Source organism: Paramormyrops kingsleyae, chromosome 2 (assembly GCF_048594095.1).
Source record: "Paramormyrops kingsleyae isolate MSU_618 chromosome 2, PKINGS_0.4, whole genome shotgun sequence".
Taxonomy (NCBI): domain Eukaryota; kingdom Metazoa; phylum Chordata; class Actinopteri; order Osteoglossiformes; family Mormyridae; genus Paramormyrops; species Paramormyrops kingsleyae.
The window spans coordinates 35,065,220-35,084,733 of NC_132798.1; the positions used below are offsets into that span (position 1 = coordinate 35,065,220).

General features: G+C 47.9%; 1 protein-coding gene across 1 annotated transcript in view; it reads right to left on the reverse strand.

Moving 5' to 3' along the window:
* The window catches only part of fam222aa (family with sequence similarity 222 member Aa), a 64,911-nt gene that overhangs the window by 8,908 nt on the left and 36,489 nt on the right, over positions 1 to 19,514 (reverse strand). The gene's annotated exons all lie outside the window — the stretch shown is intronic.

Below are 19,514 nucleotides of genomic sequence, written 5' to 3' on the forward strand. Positions count from 1 at the left end.
CCGGGGTCCCCTGCAGATGTGGGTGGGCTTTCAAACAGGCCCTAGCAAGGTGCCGTCCACCACCTCACCACGGAAACGAAAGAGTCACTCCTGCTATCGTCCTCTCCGTCTGGGCCCTGGCGTCCGTCCCGCTCGCAAACACACGTGCAGAAACAGACACACTCTTATATGCAGGCAGACATGAAGATAAACACAGAGCAGCCCCCCCCCCCCCCCCCACACACACACACACACACACACACACACCGGTTAGCAGGTTAATGTAGCCCCAAGTTCCCCTCCCGAAACCATCTACACAGCCTCAGAATCTGCCCCACGGTCTCTGACATCTCGATCTGTCTGCTATTGGCTGCCAGCCGCTATTGGCTGGGTCTCGGGTCGGACACGCCCCAGGTCCTTCCTTCCGCTTGTCTGCCCCCCCCCCACCTCCTCCTCCTGCGACTGGGTCCCTCTTGGGGGCTTTGCCGGCCTACTGACTCCCCGTGTGGATAATGGTTTCCGAGGCCACCACCACCCACAACCCCCCCCCCCACCCCGCTGGCTCTGAAATTCAATTCTGCGATAAAACCGGGTCACGGACCCATATCGGCCCTTATTTAGGAGAGGCTGGAGCTTAACTGAAAAGCCCTGAAAAGGGGCGGAAGGCAGGGAAAAAAAGAGAGAAAGAAAGAAAGAGAAAGAGAGAAAGAGGGAGAGAGAGGCAATCGGCATGAGCCCAACGCGAGTCGGTGTTGGGGGGGGGGTGGGAGCGGGCCGTGCCGAGATTGGATTTAAACTACATTATTCAAGCAATTTCATGGCTACTTAGCTCATCGCAACAAAAAAAGATGAAAAAAGAGCCCAATTTACAACCAAATAAATCAGCTGTCGCAAGCGACTGGCGCCCCCTACGTAAGGCTCTTATGCAATCTTTCTGATGAACGGGGAAAATAATAAATAAATTAACAGCCATAAAAACATAGTCAGCACCTAAAAGAAGAAGAAGAAGCAGGAGTCCAGGCCAACAGTGGTGCCTTGATCTGTTTTTTTTTTTTTGTACAAAGTAAGTTAAGTAAAAAGTCCATCAACCACATCTGTCAGAATCCATTTATTACTGCTGCTTGCACCCAAACTCAGAGTTTATTTCCAAAAGCCAGTGAAGCACGGAGCTGTGAAATTTATTAAATCTACAAGCTGTCTTGCGAAGAGAATAAACTGGGTGTTTAACATAAAGGTGGATTTAGGATGGAGGGCTCTGTTGATGTGTTTTCCACACAGAGGGAGAAAAAAGTGCTTTGCCTTTGACAGTCCTGGGCCATTAGCAAAAGGTGCTACATCATTTGCACCTGCAGGTGTTGAGGAGCAGAACCTGCTTAGCAAAAATGGACTGATCCAAACTGAAGGGGCATCTTCAGAGGGACCCAGTGCACAATGCCTTCTGTCACCATAGCCAGCCTTGAGAAAATGTGCGAACCAGGTGCATGATGGGAAATACAGTGGACCCACCTGAGGGCAGCATCGCTGAAATTCCTTTTCCGGGGGGGGGGAGGGGTGGTGGGAGGTTGGCCAACAACCCGCTGCTCTGATCCGGGAAATGGCAGAGCCCCCCCCCCCCCCCCGCCAGGTGCAGCAGACCCTCGATTCAGCTGCACTTTTGTGAATTCCCCAAACTGCCACATCTTGGCGTTTGTAGCGCAAGGCACAGAAGAATTTTAAACGGAAAGGAGTCGTGCAAATTAAAAAAAGGTTTTCGCAGGGATGCTGGGATAATTTGGGATAATTTACCCTCCTAATTTAAAACTATCAAAGTATATTTGGAGGGTCCTTATAATAGATACCTTGTACTTAATTGCGGATGAAGGTGGCTAAAGTGGGTTAGCCTGGGAAAGCCTGGGAAGCTGGAACAGGCCACGGCACCGAAGATCCCAAATGGCCCATGAGATACACTGAGAGCTTTACTTTGATGTGTGCAGAGGGAGAGGAGTCCGTGGAGCTGAACAGAGGAAACATTTTTTCGTCTGCCAAAAATGAATTTGAAAAATGGAAAAATAAAGACATGGGTGTTTAGATGGACACCGAACGAAAAGGCAGACATTCCGCCGAACGTGGGAGAAAGGAGTCTTTCATCATGGGACAGCATGATCGAGGGGCACTACCCTGCCCTGCCCCGCTGTGCCCACGCACGCCCCCTTTCTGCCGTATCGAGGGTCACCGCCCTGCTGTGCCCACGCACGCCCCCTTTCTGCTGTATCGAGGGTCACCGCCCTGCCCCGCCGTGCCCACGCACGCCCCCTTTCTGCTGTATCGAGGGTCACCGCCCTGACCCGCTGTGCCCACGCACGCCCCCTTTCTGCCGTATCAAGGGGCACCACCCTGCCCCGCTGTGCCCACGCACGGCCCCTTTCTGCCGTATCGAGGGTCACCGCCCTGCTGTGCCCACGCACGCCCCCTTTCTGCTGTATCGAGGGTCACCGCCCTGCCCCGCCATGCCCACGCACGCCCCCTTTCTGTCGTATCGAGGGACACCGCCCTGCTGTGCCCACGCACGCCCCCTTTCTGTCGTATCGAGGGACACCGCCCTGCTGTGCCCACGCACGCCCCCTTTCTGCCGTATCGAGGGTCACCGCCCTGCCCCGCCGTGCCCACGCACGCCCCCTCTCTGTCGTATCGAGGGACACCGCCCTGCTGTGCCCACGCACGCCCCCTTTCTGCCATATCGAGGGTCACCGCCCTGACCCGCCGTGCCCACGCACGCCCCCTTTCTGCCGTATCAAGGGGCACCGCCCGGCCCCGCCGTGCCCATGCACGCCCCCTTTCTGCTGTCATTCTTCCCAGTACCAAGGAGGAAAAAAAAGATGGCGATGAAAATAATTAAAAGGAGTGCAAATCGCAGTTTTTTTAAGGTGCTGGCATCCCTCCCACCCTTGAGCCAGGCCCCGGTCAATTTGCCGGCACTCGTTGTTTATAAACATCTCGAGCTTCAGATGGCAGCCGGCCTTCAAAGGGTGTCACACTTCATGAGCCACGGGGATTAGGGGAGCCATCGCAGGCAGAGGAGGCGAGGCAGGTGGGGGCAGCGGGAGCAGGAGAAGCGGGAGGGAGACAAAGGCCGGGCCGGGCTGACGCACCCCTAGCAAGGTGCCGTCCACCACCTCACCACGGAAACGAAAGAGTCACTCCTGCTATCGTCCTCTCCGTCTGGGCCCTGGCGTCCGTCCCGCTCGCAAACACACGTGCAGAAACAGACACACTCTTATATGCAGGCAGACATGAAGATAAACACAGAGCAGCCCCCCCAGCACTCACTCTCAAACACACACACACACACACACACACAAACGCCATCTGCAGGCGGTGGGATACGGCGGGGCGCGTGGAGGTGAGCGAGCGTCCTGCTACCGGGGACGGCGGCTGCGTGACCGATGGGGCTGGCCGGCCGCCAACGGCGGTCACGCTCTAGGTGCAGATGGCGAAGAGTGATGGACGCCCACTGGGGGGCACCGTGGGCCCACCGCTCCCTGCATTTTGGGGACGGGAGATGGAGTAAGAGCCGTGGGAAGGACTGAAGGACTCCTTGTTGGTTGGGTCCCCTTCACCAGACTGCAAACCTCCCCTCCCTATCCAGGCCCCAGCTCAGATTATTGGAGAGACAGGGACGGTGAGGAGGAGGTGGCAAGGATCCCATATCTCTGCACGGGATGTGATGCTTGGCCAGATCAGAGCTCCCCGCCAGAACGGCCACACGCGGGCGCTGCAAACGAGAGGAGCGATTAGCAGGCTGCCCTTGGTGCCTAATCACCCGCAGCGCAGTACTGGGCCCACGCGTCTCTCCAAATGCCACCCCTCATTAGCGGCGATGCGGAGGAGAGGGGGGCGTCTGTGACGGCAGTCACAGTCACAACCCCCACCCCCCCCCCCAAAAAAAAAAAAACAAATGGAGCGGTGTGATAAACTCCAGGCACCCAGCCCCCGCTCTCCCCTTCACGGTGCTTCTGCCGTCCTTGGGGTTCGCGGGATCTTGCACGATCAATTAACACTCCACTAATTAGCCACCAGCACACTCCACATTACGACGACCTCGTTTCAGGAGTGTGTTGGGCCGCATTTTTGTGTGTGCGTGCCCGTGTGTGTGTGTGCGTGCCCGTGTGTGTGTGCCTTTGCCTGCGTGCTGAGGAGGAAAAGTAATAAAGTGAGGAATCATGAAGAATCCATCTTGTTTGGGCTCCTTCCCCTAAAAGAGCGGGGGGGGGGGGGGGGGGGGGGATGCAAGTGTTGCGGGGAGGGGGGAGACTCGAGGGGAGGGAATGTTTGCTGCAGAACAGAGCACACACACACACTCCTTCACACGTACACTTACATATGTGGAGACACATGCACACACATGCCTTTCACACATCAAATATAGCTGCAGTTCACTGATGGCCACTCTGACACGCCGACACACGCAGCCAGACGAACCAGACGATGGCCTCGGCACGCTGCCGCCGCTCTCATTTTCATCACTGCTCTAAAAAACTGTTGCCTAACTTATGCTGATTTACATGCTGTAACTCTCACAGAAATCAGCTCTCAGTTTGGCTGCAAAGTTCACTTTCACCACCCTAGAGAAGGTTCTAGACCAGATCAGCGGTTAGTCATATTTTTAACATAAAAATGTTGATAAAAACATTTGATTCACAAGAGTCTGTGTGTGGGCTGATGGGACAGGGGGTCAACATGGCCGACAGATTCACCCCCTACCCATTACCTTGTAGTAACCTGTTTACCGAGCTGTGTCCTGGCAACAATACTCCAGGGTTGGGGAGAGTACGGCTCCCCTACTCCCAGCCACGCTCCGTGCAGAACCCATCCCAGGCTGAAGTGGCTCTCTCCTGCTGTTTATAGCTACATGGACATTTTTAGCACGTTGGTAATTCATGAGGAAATTAAGCTTTGACTGAGTTGCCGGCTATTTAAAACCGAAAACAGGCCGTCGAACATTTTAATGCGCAAAGACCCGGCTCCCCTGAACCGCCACCGCTGGCTTCCGGCCGGCCGCCATCTTGGTTGCCGCCGGCGACGGGCCCACATTCCACCCGTACGGAAGCCTGACAAAGGGGCCTTTCGTACATGGCAGAGCTGGGAAGCCTGAGGCTCCACCTCCCCAACAAAGCTCGCCTTGTGCCGACGGAGGTGTCGTCTGCTGCTGGCCGAGATTAGCCAGCGATTAGGGGCCGGCCCCTCGATCGCCGTGACAACCGTGTGCACCGGCACAATGGGCCCCCCGACAGAACCAGCTGTTCATCCCCCCTTCATCCTTCCCTACTATTAAACCCCAACCTATATCTAAGGCAGGAGCACACAAAAAATAAATAAATAAGCCCCCTCCGATCAGCACCACCCCGGCCTTCAGTCAATCCCAGCCGGGGGGGAGAGTATGGCAGGAGCCCCCTGTGTGGTGAGACTCTGCCGCGTGCCGAATGCAGGGAGGCAGGGGGGCAATCAATTCAGACAGGGCCTGAATGGGGTGCACAGCATGGGGGCTGGCACCCGGGCCGAGACCTTCGCAAATGCTCACCTGGGAGCGCCCCCTTATGACCGGAAAAAGGGCTGACAAGGAAAAAGCCTGTATTTTAATTATTCTACTACACCATGCAGAGAGAATGACCTATTGAGCAAAAAACAAGTGTGTGTAGGGGGTGTGTGGGGGGGTGATAATGAAGATAAATGAACAACAAAGGGCACAGCAAAGCCGGACTGAGATGCCTTTTGTGACATGTCACACACCGGCTGAATGGAGGGATACGTTGAACCTCACTGAAGCCAGAAAGGAACAGAAAAGGGTAGCTGCATATCTTTCCAATAAGTGCCTGACGGTAACCCATCATGACCCAGACTGATGGATGAGCTACTGTCTATTAAAAAAAAAATAAAAAATCGATCAGTGAATTCTCTCTTCAGGGAGGCTGCTATAATGCCAAGGTCATGGACAGCTTGTTGCTGTCCAATAGCAAACGGGATACAACAACAACAAACAAATTTATTTTTGTATAGCGTGTTTTCCAGCATCCCCACCCAAAGCCCCCAGTGAGTAAGACAGAGGTGACAGTGGCAAGGAAAAACTCCCTAGAAGGAAGAAACCTTGGGAGGGACCAGACTCAAAGGGGGGGCCCATCCTCCAGGGGCCGGCAGGGAGAGTCAAATAGGAGAGATGGCTAAGTGGCAGGTCACACAGTCTAAGTCATAAAATATGAGTCACAACCGGGGAGCAGGGAGGTGGTGACAAGCCAGTGTTGGCGCTCCTTCAGATCGCCAGGCAACCATTAACTGGAGAAGGCGGGGCACAGTGACCCCCGGAGTATCCACTGACCCTAAGCACAGCACCCATCCTCAGGTACTCTACATGAAGGTACTAGAGTGAACTCTGCCAGCTAACCAACCATTCAAAATGAAATGGCGATATTGGCATCGTTTAACCTTTCAACGGCCAATAGACAGTCGATATTGACTTTAAAGAATCTAAATTTCTGCTAACAGCAGTGAATGAAATGTTATTTGTATTTCTTGGGTGGAATTGCTGTTTAATTTTGTCAGAAATGGGAAGTTACGTTTTCTGAACCAGCTTACAAAAGCCAGAGGCATATTGCATTTAATGCAATTAATGATTCCAAAAAAGCCCAAAAGTTTCTAGGTAAAAAAAAAAAAAAAGTTTTGTAGTTCTGTTAGTATCCATCCATCCATCCATCCATCCATCCATCCATTCACCTATCTATCCATCCTCTAACATAGAACAGGTACAGTGGAGACCAGCCCGGGCAGCACAGACCACAAATGTCAATGTCTGTGTGAAGAAAATGTCTCAAACTTCATGCCCATAATACAAACAAACACACACACACACACACACACACACACATACACAGATGAATAGAGCAGTAATGGAGTCTGTAAGGTGCCCTTTGTTTCCTGCAAGGACCCCCCCCCCCCCCCGATGCCTGCTGCAGGCCCAGGGACGGCGTGCACAGCAGGACGCGCTTGGGGGAGACTGCAGGGGGATAAATGGCCTCCTGATTGCAGCCAGCGTAAGTGTCCGTAATCTCAGCCGTGATCCATTCCATGCAAGGGTGGGGGGGGGGGGGGTGCATGCTGTCAGAAATGGATTTTGCCATTAAAATGCAAAAAGGAAAAGAAAAAAAAGGTCTCAGATGAGCCCTTGTAGATGCAATCTTTTATTTCATTACAGCTAATCGGGCCCCTGATTCAATCAATCCGTTTCCAGCCTGCACAGAAAAAGAAGCTGCAAAAAAATCTCCTGGCTGGGCTCCGTTCGACTGTAGAGTTCCATTCGCTGGACTCCACTTGACCATTGCGCTTTATTCGACCGCTGTGCTCATCTAGACCACTGGGCTCCATTCAACCGCTGTGGTCCACTTGACCATTCCGATCGGTGTTCCCGTCAAACCCTTTTCTCCATTTGATCACGCCTATTCAAAAGCTCCTTTGCTCCCTTCTATCAGATCTTACTGTTCCCTCTCCTTTCTGGGCTCTTGACCACACTCCAGCAGAGCACAGTCGACCGTACACAGTCCGCCTGCAGCACAGTCGACCGTACACAGTCCGCCCGCAGCACAGGGACACGTCTTTACAAACGTTTCTGCACGTCTTACATCATGACCTCCTTTCTGCAGAGCTCCATCTTCAGCTTAAATCTTTCCTTATTTATTAAAACTGTACTTTACTTCCCAGCACTGCTGCAGGACCCCCGGGGGGGAATGTGGGCTTTTCTCAGCGAGACACGTGCAGCAGGTCTTGTGGCCGGGTCCAGTACAGACACATTCCTCCTGATACTTTGTGACACTGACGCTCACTAATTGGGGTCTCTCACGCTGAGGGACCCGCTCCGTCATTACAGCCCCACCAGCCATCGCCTGCTTCCCAGGGCTGCTTCCACCCCCCCCCCCCCACCCACCCCCCAACCCCTGGAACGGGCCCCCCAAAAACAGCCCGGGAGCTATAGACGTCCAGCCGGCAGGCCCTGACTCAGCCCTCAGCCAGACCCGAGCAGAGCCGACCCTGCGATCCATAATTCTGTGTGTCATTTCAGATGAGTCTGGCTTTTTTTTCTGCCCACATCCTCGTTTGTCTTCCTGTTCCTCCCCTCCTCCCCTATGCCCCCCCCCACCTGCTCCCCCCAGCCTGTATCTGTCTCCCCTCTCTGACTAAGTGTGTTTCATCGAGTCTGCTTGCTGTGCGAAATCTCCTCAGGGCGAACACTTTATTATCTGCAGCCGGAGCGTCACCGCAAATACCGTTTTACACACACAAGTGTCACTTTCCATTTGTCTCCCTACTTGGCGGCGGCGGGTGAGCAAGCCAGTGACAGAACAGGCAGGCGGGTGGGCGGGCCGGCCAGTGAGGGAGTTAGCCTGTAAGGGAACAGGCAGGCTGGTGAGCCAGTGAGGGACAGGGCAGGCGAGTGAGGGAGCCAGTGAGGAGGTAGGCAGGTAGGCGAGGGAGCCAGTGAGGGAGGGGGAGCCAGTGAGGGAGAGGGCATGTGGGCGAGGGAGCCAGTGAGGGAGAGGGCAGGCGGGCGAGGGAGCCAGTGAGGGAGAGGGCATGCGGATGAGGGAGCCAGTGAGGGAGAGGGCAGGCGGATGAGGGAGCCAGTGAGGGAGAGGGCATGCGGATGAGGGAGCCAGTGAGGGAGAGGGCAGGCGAGGGAGCCAATGAGGGAGCAGGCGGGCAAGCGAAGGAGTCAATGAGGGAGCAGTAGGTGGGCGATGGAGCCAATGAGGGAGCGGTAGGTGGGCGAGGGAGTCAGTGAGGGAGCGGTAGGTGGGCGAGGGAGCCAGTGAGGGAGCGGTAGGTGGGCGAGGGAGCCAGTGAGGGAGCGGTAGGTGGGCGAGGGAGCCAGTGAGGGAGCGGTAGGTGGGCGAGGGAGCGGTAGGTGGGCGAGGGAGCCAGTGAGGGAGCGGGCAGGCAGGCCAGCGAGGGAGGGGTTTAAACAAACTCGGATGCCCTGGGCCCCCAATTCCAGAGCGACTGGCAGAGGCAAAAACAAACAGTGTGGGAAAACAAAGTGCGCATTCCTACCCATGGCCTCTCAGAAAACATCCCCTCTCTAGCTCAGCAGCTATCTGCACCCGTGTCCCTGCTGTCAGCACTGGGGCAAGACAGTCCCTCCCCCACCCCCAACCTACAGTCAGCAGGGTCAACGGGTAACCCGCGTGCCTTTGGGCGCGCCACACCAGGCTTCCGCTTGGCTCCAGGTGGAGCGAGACGGCCCGGTTGTTCTCGGTCAGTGAGCCGGAATCGCGGCTTCTGCCCCTGTCTCTCCCACAGTTCTTTATCCCTCAATCTGTTGACACACCTACAAAAAGGGTGATGCGAACAGCTCGGATCTCTTTGGATCGCAGACGTTTTATCGTGGCAGACGTGGCCTCCAGTGAGCTCCGGCCGCCCCACCGTGCCCGGCTTGCGTAGGTGGCCAGCTTGGTGGAGACGGCTGGTGCATCAGTCTACGTTGTCATGTGAGATTAGTGTCGTGCTCATGGGCCTCTCAGCTCATGCCTCGGGCACCAGGGATCCCACACTGTTTCCCTTTCTCCTTACGGAAGGCTACTCAGGACAGTCGACAGGACAAAGCCATGCACATGTGTTGTCCAGAAAAGTCCACAAATCCCTCCTACCCCTAAAATCAGGCCCTGCCCATCACTACATTCCCTCAGTGCTCTCTGATAAAATCTCTTTCTTATCCTCCTTGCTGGAGCGTGTCACTTCCCACACCACCACCATCCCTGACCGCGCAAAGGTGCTGAAAAGAAACCAAGCCGGCAAATCATGTGCTTTCGGTTTCGCTTTGTAAAACAGCTGCTTGTTGTCGGGACGCCGGCAGGACCCCATGGTTTTCGGTAGTGTTTCTGGGGTTGCTTTTCTGTGTAAAGGCTGCACATGGTTAAAAACAGGCACAGTTACGGGACGGAACAAGTCCCCCAGGATATCGGGCTGTGGGAACACAGAACAAATACGAATCAAGATAACAGAGAAGAGGAAACGGGGTGCGGGTGCTGGTGGTGGTAGCAGTTTTGGGGGGGGGGGGGGGGGGAGCTGTCAGATATCAGGAAGCACTGGTGCACGCAGGTGTCAGGTAAATTGGTGGAGAACATGGCCTGTGGACAGCCGGAGGCGAGGGGGGGGGGTTGCTTCTGCTCCATCATTTAGCAAACAAGCCCTCTGCTGATTCTCAGTTAATATTTAATACGGCACAGACAACAGGATCTCCCACACATACTGGGGAGGGCGAAGGGGCCACAGACACACACAGACAGCACATCTGGCGAGCAGCAACATTTATCTGTGAAAATTACCTTCTAATAACAAATCATATTTACATACAATACCGATGGACCAAAACATTATGACAAGCCCCACATGACACAAGTAACATCGACTATCTTGTAAAAGCAGCACATATCAAGGTCTGGGATATACAGTGAAAGTAAAAAGTTTGTGAACCCGTTGGAATTTACTATATTCATGTGTAATTCCCATATAAAACATGGTCGTATCTCCATGTAAGTCACAATAATGAACAAATACAGTCTCTAATAGCTAAAGATACACATATTTTCAGAGAATTTTTGATCATATTGAATAATTCATTCAAACTGTGAAACTGAAGGTTGGAAAAAGTAAGTGAACCCTAAGCGAATTACTTTTTAAAAAGCTCATTGCAGTCAGAATTTAGCAAACCTGGAGTCCATTTAATGAAAAGAGGTCAGAGGTGTGGCCTAGAATTACTTTGATTGATGAAAAACACTGAAAAGTTTGAGTTTTTGAAAAGAGGCATATCCAGATGGGAATCATGCCTCGCACAAAAGAGCTACAATCAAGAATTGTTAATTTACATAAGGCTGGAAAGAGTTACAAAGTCATCTCAGATATTTTAGATATTCATCAGTCTACTGTTAGGCAACTCATCTATAAATGGAGACAATTTGGTATTATGGCTACTCTGCCTAGAAGGGGGTGCCCTACCAAGACCAAGAGCACAATGCAAAGTCATCAATGAGGTAAAGAAGAACCCTAGAGTGACAGCGAATGACATGAGGAAGTCATTAGAACTGAGTAACATCTCTGTTCATGATTCAACAATACGCAACACACTGAACAAGAAAGGAGTCCGTGGTAGGACACCAAGGAGGAAGCCACTGCTGTCAAAGAGAACATTGCTGCATACCTGAAGTTTGCAATAGAGCACTTAGACACTCCACAATGGTCCTGGGAAATTGTTTTCTGGAGTGATGAAACCAAAATTGAACTATTTGGGAGGAACAAGCAGAACTTCATTTGGCATAAAAAGGGCACTGCTTATAAACATCAAAACATCATCCCTACAGTAAAGTATGGTGAAGGGAACATCATGATTTGGGCTTGCTATGGTGTGTCAGGACCTGGACAGCTTGCCATTATTGAGAGGAAAATGAATTCCCAAGTTTATCAACAAATTATCCAGGATAATGTGGAGGTGTCTGTCCATCAACTGAAGCTCAGAAGAGGCTGGGTGATGGAACAGGACAATGACCCCAAACATCGCAGCAAATCCACATAACAATGGTTTCAGAAGAACAAAATCCACAATTGGCGTGGCCCAGTCAGAGCCCAGATCTCAGTACTATTGAGATGCTGTGGAATGACTTGCAGAGAGCCATACACAGAAGACAACCAAAGAATATGGAAGAGTTAGGCCATTCTGCAGGGAAGAATGGGCTAAAAATCCCCCTGCATGATATGCAGGTCTGATCTGCAGTTACAGGAAGCGCCTGGTTGAGGTCATTACTGGGTCAACCAGTTATTAAATCCAAAGGTTCACTTACTTTTTCCACTACCACTGTGAACGTTGAATGCGTTTGTATAATAAAGACATGAAAGAATAGAATTTTTTGTGTATTATTGGCTTGATCCGCCGACAGGGTGTAGGGTGGCCAAGACTCGTCAATGCAAGATGTAAACAAAGATCGTCCCATCTGGTATGAACCAACAGAAGGGCTACTATAGCAAAAATGGTAGATAATATAAATGATGGTTATAGAAATGTTGTGCCACAATGTACAGGGCATCGAGTCCTGTTGTATACAGAGCTGTGTAGTCGCAGATTGGACTTGTTGATTGAATGTATCTTACAAATGTTTGACACATATCCAGCCGTCCGCATGATGCAACAGAAAACGGGACTCATTGGCCCGGCAACCTTCTTCCATTCCACCACGGTCCAATGCTTTCATGCCGATTGCAGGTGCAAATTTTCGTCACAGTTATCGTCAACGAGCTTTATTTTCAGACTAAAAAAAATTATTTTGCAAGGCCTAAGACTATGACGAAGTGCATTGACAATTTTGTCAACGAAAAAAACAACATGAAAATGTTTGCCAGAGACGAAATCCAATCAGAACTAATGTAGTTCGCACAAGGCAGGGGTATTCAACTAAAATTTAAAGAGGTCCATGTAGAGAAAATTTCTTGAGGCAAAGGTCATAATGTCTAAATATTTAGTGTGCTATATATTTAAATAGCCTATTAGTTGTATCAACATTGCATGTAAACAATTCCTGTCAAATCAAATTAATTCAGTACAATTCAAAAACTTTTTGACTATATTTATTGTCACGTGACATAGAACTGAACATATACTGTATGTATGACTGCCGATATGTATAATGTTTTCTCATTTACTAAATAAAAGTAGGGCTGCATTTCAAAATATGAGAAAATAAATCAAATGTGAAAATTGTGCATATTTAAATAAAGTGCATAACTTAAGCCGTAAAACCCTAATACAGTCGTGATTATGTGATATATTTTAGTGTTCATGGATTTAAGTATTGGTTTTGATAATCCCACACCGGTAATAAAATTAAAGTCTCGTTTTAATATAAATACACACAAACCTATCACGTTAATCGCTATTAGAGTAGGATATGGTCTTATTATTTCGAAAACATAAAATGTCGTGGTTTTCTCATATTCATTTTATATTTGTCGGAGTAACAACACAAACGGAATGACAAGCCATTTCAGGTGAAAACAGCGCATTTTACTTTTCATTTCAAATAAATGAAAAGTTGCCAACTTCGGCCAGCTGGCTGGAGTGAGATTTTCAATTTGAGATGTCTGTACACATATGTAACAGTTCTTACCTTGTAAATAGTCTGCTTTTGTATTTAACCATGTAAATACATTTTTGATGTTTCTAATTTTAGGTTTATATTAGTATAATATAGATTTGCCGTAAGATTTCCTGCATGAGTTTCATTCCAGATTCTTGAGATTTGGCAACCCTGAAAACGTAAATTTTGTGTTTCACCTGATTTATATAACAAATAACATTACTTTATACAATTGTTAAAAAGCGGAAATTTCAACCAATAAACTATGTCTACAAATATTTATTTTAATATTTCTATTTTAATATTCAGAGAGCGCAGGCCAGGTGGCACTATAGCCTATGCATCGGGTAAACAAACATATGTTTGTGTTTTAAATAAGGGTGAAATCTGTGTCTGTGTACTGCACAGTCAGACCTTAACACCATTCCTTAACATTGGTTTCATTTCATCTTGGTGAACATAATGAATTTCAGAAATTGAAGGGAAACTTTAAACATTACATTTTGCACTTTTAATTTTAGTCGACTAAATCAACTGTAGTTTTAGTCAACTGTAATCTTATGATATTTAGTCAACTAAAACTAGACAAACTAAAACACTTTAGATGACTAAATTATGACTGAAAATAAATTACATTTCAGTCAAAAGACTATGACTAAAACTAAATAAAAATTTGCTGCCAAAATTAACACTGGGGGCTACCATGGGCAATCTCACTGGTCTGCAGCTAAGTGGGCCTATACACAGCAGGGCTCGATGCACTGTGCTGTGACTAGGGGTGTAAAGATGCATCGATGCATTGTGATGAATGGATTATTAAGGTGGCAATTCAATACATCGATCTGTCAAACCAGAATCGATTTTTGGGGGTAAAATAAATATGCTCCTACTTCCGTGTTGCATAATCTTGCAAATCTCACACATGCCACAGGTAAACACACAAAGTAGCAACGCTGGCACAGAAATTTCCAAAACGTAGGATGGCAGAGGAAAGTTAGAAAGAGCTACCTGATGATCTTTGTACTATGATTTTTGGGAAAGTCACCCGTTTTGTAGCAAAGAACGTTCTGTCTATTGTTAAGATAATCTACAGTGCTTTTGGGAAATGATGCTTGTCTGTAGTGTAAAAAAGGTGCTTCTTTTTGCAAGATATGCTAGCAAGTCTGTGTGTAAGTCCTTTTTTGACCCTAGCAATGGTCAAGATAGTGAGGTAGCTAATTAACTAGCTAAGTAAAAAGTAATGGTAACGTTAGAGATGCATGACATATTGGCTGACATGTCAGTACCGGTCTAAATTTGTTTTAAAAAAAATTAAAAAAAAAAAGCTATTGGCAGTCCGGGCTGATACCACGGGCTGATACAAACTTTATCAATATTCAATATAAGCAGCACCAGAGTTAGAAGATACAATTACTAAAATAATGGAGATGACTGCATTGGACAATCAGCCATTTTCTTTAGTTGAGGATGAGGGATTTCATCTTAAAGTACAGTACTAGCCTGCAACGTTTATAGGCCTAATTACAGAGGAATACTACTGTATTTTTATTTATTTATTTACTTTGATCGCTCTACCTTGTGATAGCCCGTTTGCCACTCACTAGCTACCTGAGGCTAATTCTGCGTGCATATAAAACATGACGGGGAAAATAGAGTCATTGTCTCTCAATGACAAATATAGACTCACCGAAGCTTATGATAAACTGGCAAAAACTAGCCACCGAGATGCAACAGCGAAACAAAAATAAGCTATATTTTATGTTCAATATACAATATACTATATTGAAGCACCGATATGACCGATAATAATCACGGCAGCGGCGAACAAAAACGACGAGAGGCGAACTTGACACAAAGTGGTTCTTTATGTTACTCCTTAAACGGACCAACAACAAGCAACAATAACACGAAAGCCATGAATGACAGGAAAACACGGTAAGCTACACTAAGGAGGGTAAGGTGCACGGCAAGTAATTACACAACGCGGGGATCAACCACAGTTAAAGGCACACGCGACAACCGGATACATAGCGCAAGTACCTACACTGAAAAATACAAACAGACTATATACATGCGCACGCGAGGCATGCCGGCGCCATAATATTTGAAATATACGTAGTTCATTAATTTAATTTGTACAGTACTTTAATTTGAAATGCGTTTGAAACAGCTGTACGGTAATTTGAAAGAATCAATAAATTTGGAAATAGTGACGCTGTCCATTTTATTACCTTATTTTCATGTAATAAATATACAAATGTCAGTTAGATGGTAATCTGCCTGAGACATAAAGAAAAAAGGGGGGGGGGGGGGAATCAGATATAATGAACATCCGCTTATATTGATCAACCTCACCCCCAGACAGACATGATCACTATAAGCAGATTCCACTGTATTTAATTTGGCCCTCAGATCAATCTTTCATTTTACACAAAATAAAGGATTCCTCTAATCTGTACCAGCAACTCCGTCAGGTAATGCTTTCTTTAATGTTTGATATTTTTTATACAGTACAGTACTTGGTCTTTTGACAGTTTTACACTGGCTTGTTCTCCCCTGTTTAATAATAGCAATAAAAATCTATGTTATGAGATTCTACTTTCTTTTATTCTACTGATAGCATGCAATTAAGTTCGTATGGTAATATTTCTGAAGTTTTTTTCTTCCTGCGACCACTCTCAGGAGGTATTCAGTACTCACCACGGCTGAAAGTGTCGCTTTGACCTATTCCTATGCCCATGATACCAAAGTCACTCAGATCTATACCTCTGCCCATATCTACTGCATTCAACATGTCTATGAGTACCAAACAGTATGTCACCATCTAACATACCCTACACTGTCACACACACCATTTACATGATAGTTAACATTATCTGGTTCATGTTTATTTTCATACTGTGTTGGTTCACTAGTATATGTGTGTGTGTGTGTGTGTGTGTGTGTGTGTGTGTGTGTGTGTGTGTGTGTGTGTGTGTGTGTGTGTGTGTGTGTGTGTGTGTGTGTATATATATATATATATATATATATATATATATATATATATATATATATATATATATATATATATATACACACACACACACATATATTTTATTCGGAGGACAGGACTGGGGAAAAGCACATCAAACGAACATCAATGACCGATCTGGGAAACAGTGGGAGACGCGGACTAATATGGACAAGACTAGGCAAACGGAACAGGCAACAGGTGAGAATAATCAGGGAGAAACAGGAGGTAATGAGGTGGGCGTGACAGACATTGGTAGCGGACGGAGCGGGGCGTGACACACACACACACACACACACACACACACACACACACACACACACACACACACACATATATCCGTTCAGAACTCGCGTTTGAATCCTAAAAAGTTTGAGTTCTGATCAAATTTTCCCCATAAGAAATAATGGAAAACCAATTGATTGGTTCCCGGCCCCAAAAAATTACACCTAAATGTGTTTTATTTTTATTTTTTTGCATTTAAACACAAAATGAACTGGATAAAACAAGAAGAGCATATACTGTACTAAATACATCTTAGCACATTTATCAAAACAGTACTTTGTAAAGTAAGAAAATAAATGTTTCCAAACAATGTGTAAAGTTAAAAAAAAAACACCCATGTGTCCTGTCCCCATCGTCCGGTCCTTCCGTGTGCCACGCCCCCTCGTTAAACCCGTGTGGAAACCCCATATGATCAGTTGTTTCTGGTTGTTGTCATTAGTCCTCTGTATTTAGTCTGCATTTCTGTGTTTCCCCAGTCCGGTCATTGTATTGTCCATCTGCGTTTTGCCTGACTTACATGATCCCTGACGTCCCTGATACCCTGACGTCTGCGTCTTTGTCTCCGTTCTGTCCTCGCTCGGCACGACAATATTATTATAATTAAATGTATTAATGGTTTATTATTAATATTAAAATAATAATAAAATATATTTTTAAATGTATTTTATTATATAATAATTACTGTTACTGTCTATCATTGTCTAAATGTATTTTTACTGTGTAAATATATGTATTCAGCTAGTGTAAACATGCACGGTGCTATCACAGCGAATCCAAGGCTGAGACTAAAGCATTACCCTTTGTTTCCGCTGAGAGACGTGCTGTGTGACTCATTTCTGCTGGGCTTACAAGTTATCTAAGGTCAGCTTTCACAGTTCGACTTCTGAGATTCAGATCGAGTTGTAGGTCTTTTTCCTTTCAGACTGGTTGGTTCGACTTTTAAGAAATGTGAGTTCTAATGAGTTCGAGAACTGAGGTACCACTGTGTGTGTGTGTGTGTGTGTGTGTGTGTGTGTGTGTTGTGTTGTGTTTACATACCGAACAATACGGCCAGTATCGATTACTTATTTTTATGCTTTTTCACACAGGGCCAGGTAGGCTTGGATACCTTTTTTCCCTTAATAAATTACATTATTTAAAAACTGCATTTTGTATTTACTTTGCCTAATATTTGTTTGATGGTTTGTAAGTTTGACAAATATGCATAAAAACAAAAAATCAGAAAATACTTTCACAGCACTGTATACGCACACACAGCAGAGCAACACTTCTTAAATGTGTGACTTTTTTCCTGAATGTTAAAAGGAATCCCCCATTCATAGCTCTAATTGTATAATTGTGTCCGGGGGAAGAAAAAAAAAACAAGAATAAATATAGTTGCACTATAGACAAAAATGTGATGACATTTTAATCCCTCCTGCCTTTTTGGGAGTCACGGGTGCAACCGGAGGCTCTGGCCCAACAGATTCCAAACAGATACAGTTTGTTGACACACAGACATCCCAGTCATGAGTACGCTGATTAGCCCACACTTTTCCGGAATCTTCTTACATGGGAGAGAGTGGCTTGTTCTCCGGTCCCTCAGCCCATACCTTCAGCCCGCTCAAACCAACCGTTGCTGCTCTCGGCACCCCAGGCACACCAATGGCCTGAGGGTGATTTTGCAAACTGATGCTAAATGTCCCACGTGGGGAATGACATTAGCGACGCTGTGCTAGTGCATCTGTCCGTTGCGTTCTTTTCTCATCACATCGATGCTTCAACAAATAATTATGAATTAACAAGTGATTTCTGTCTTTGAAGTGAGCTAAGCATGTATTAGTGTCCAAAAAGGCCCAGAGAGATCCCGGGTTGGGACTGGACTATTTTTCTGGGGACACGCACATTTTTGATGTAAAGACTCTTTGTGCAAAGAAGCCTAACAGCACCCGAATTCCATAATCCTGCCTGTTTCATACAGAGTTACGGATAATGATTTTACAAAATCTACAGCACTGTGGACAGGATGAGATATGCAGCTTCTGAAAGGAGATGGATGACAATGACATGGAAGCGAAGTGAGGCACTCGGAAGAAGCAGCATCCGCCACCGGTACCCATTTCCCACAAACACCAGACAGCCTCATTTCCTAGCGCAACTGTGTCAGCTGCCCCGGTTTGAAAGGCATTCTGGGATGGCATCCAAGCGACTGACCGGCTTTTAGATCTCTAGACAAATGTCAACGGCGACTGTGGCCAAACCAACCCCCTGGGCCACACAGGAAGTTCAAAACTCCAACGACCACCCCCCCCCCCCCTTCCTGCAGGCCGCCCCGGACCCCACATCTACCAAACATATTGGAACTCACGGCATGACTAACATGCACCAGGGTGGCCCACATGGTTGTGGGTCGGGAGGCTCCCCCTCCCCTCAAATGCCACACCTAGCCCCCCAATCCCGCCTCAGCCTCCGGTCCATAACAAACGCGACAGGACGCCAGCCACGATGCCAGGTCACTGCCAACAAAAAGCTGGCAAGGCCGGCCGAGACGGAAGGCCGGCGCGGAGCCCGGGGCCCGGGCCGGAGGGGAGGCAGCACACTCCCGCTCAGACAGAGGAGGCCGGCGTCTCAAGCCAGGAATCCCAGAGTTAAAAATACGGCACGTGTTAAAAATAACACACACACACACACACACACACACACATACACACACAAATGAACTTTTGGGGCAAAAATTATCCATGAGGAACCAAAAAACGCAGGAGAGGAACCAAATTACAGAAGAGCAACAGTAATTTGAAATGGGCACTGCACACATCAGTGCTTAGAATAAGCTCCAGGAAGCTGGAGTAAACGTCTGGTCCAAATGGCCGTTCTGGGTTTGGCGTCGGCAGGTTTTAGGAGACAAAACCCCTGGAACAGTGGGGCCACCAGGAAAATCTCCCGATCTGAGCGTACGCACCCTATGAGCTTGGTCTACAGCGATCGATAAACTGGCATGTGACCGACCCCCATCACCCTCGAGCATTTGGCATTTTCAGAGGGGGGTAGGGGCCAGGAGCAGCCCAATCAACTGAAAAGGTCAACGGCATACAGATTCTACCACATTAAAACAC